A 332-nucleotide genomic window follows, 5' to 3' on the forward strand; every position below is an offset into this window, starting at 1 on the left:
CCGCCTGTATTATTTCCGTCATTGCCTTTTTCGTGAGCCGACTTCCGCCGATGGGGTCACACGGCAGGAAACGGCCAACCGAATATTTTCCCAGTTAATTATTCCTTATGTTAATCACGCTCGAGGTGGAATTTTACGAAAGGTCGTAAAACACGTCACAATTTGGTTTACGTCTCGATTCTTTATTTATCCTCTTCGCTCCTCGATAGAATCGCGTGCGACGGATCGATCGATCACGATTCGGATTCCGATTATTTACGTAGACGGATCGCTCGCGCCAACGAAAAGATGATTTCTTCTTTTTTAACTTGTGGATATATATATATATATAT

Source organism: Apis dorsata, unplaced genomic scaffold (assembly GCF_000469605.1).
Source record: "Apis dorsata unplaced genomic scaffold, Apis dorsata 1.3 scaffold_643, whole genome shotgun sequence".
Classification (NCBI taxonomy): domain Eukaryota; kingdom Metazoa; phylum Arthropoda; class Insecta; order Hymenoptera; family Apidae; genus Apis; species Apis dorsata.